The 863-nt window shown below is 12.6% G+C and overlaps 1 protein-coding gene across 1 annotated transcript in view; it reads left to right on the forward strand.

Moving 5' to 3' along the window:
- Positions 1 to 863, forward strand: part of iws1 (interacts with SUPT6H, CTD assembly factor 1) — a 26,264-nt gene that overhangs the window by 22,368 nt on the left and 3,033 nt on the right. The gene's annotated exons all lie outside the window — the stretch shown is intronic.

The raw sequence follows: 863 nt of genomic DNA on the forward strand, positions 1-863 counted from the left end.
TATATAAAGTTCATTGAAATTTATTTTAATAACATTTAAATGTAGTATATAATTTGTTATTAATTATAATTTAATATTTTATTATAATTAAATGTATTTATTATTGTAATTTCAAAATGTATTATAGAATTGTGTAATTAATTATTCAATATTTTTATTAATGCTAATTGAAAGTTATCATAATTTAATATAAATTATTTTATTATAATTAATTATAGATACAAAATTATAATGAATTACAAAATAAATTATACAATATTTTTATTATAATTTAATTATAATTTATGATTATAATTTAATATTTTATCCTAAAACATACTTATTATAATTTAAAAATGTATTATATAATGTTTATATGAATGTATATTATAAACATTTGTTTTGTTAATCCTAATGAATGGAAATTATTATCATTTAATATTTTAATATATTATTTTAAATATTTTTATTGAATTTTTATAAAACGTGTATTATAATAGTATAATTTATTATTTTAAAAATCGATGATTTATGAATTATAATTTTATATATATATATATTTTAATATTCTATCATATATTAATATTAATATATTATTTTATTGTAATATTTTATTATTTATTACTATGAAATGTGTTTATTATATTATAACTTAAAAATATGATTACACAAATTATATAATGCATCTTTATGAATGCTAATTAATGAAAATGATCACTTAATATTTATTATTGTAAGGAAATCTAGTATATTATAATTTTAAAATGCATTATATAAATTGTGTAATTCATTATTTACTTTTTTTTTTTTTTTTTTTAAACTAATATTACTTACTCTGGTATTCTGCTGTGGTATTGAGAATTGTGACATTTCGCTGGGCTCTA

This window comes from Sinocyclocheilus anshuiensis, unplaced genomic scaffold (genome assembly GCF_001515605.1).
Source record: "Sinocyclocheilus anshuiensis isolate Anshui unplaced genomic scaffold, SAMN03320099.WGS_v1.1 scaffold402, whole genome shotgun sequence".
Lineage (NCBI taxonomy): Eukaryota > Metazoa > Chordata > Actinopteri > Cypriniformes > Cyprinidae > Sinocyclocheilus > Sinocyclocheilus anshuiensis.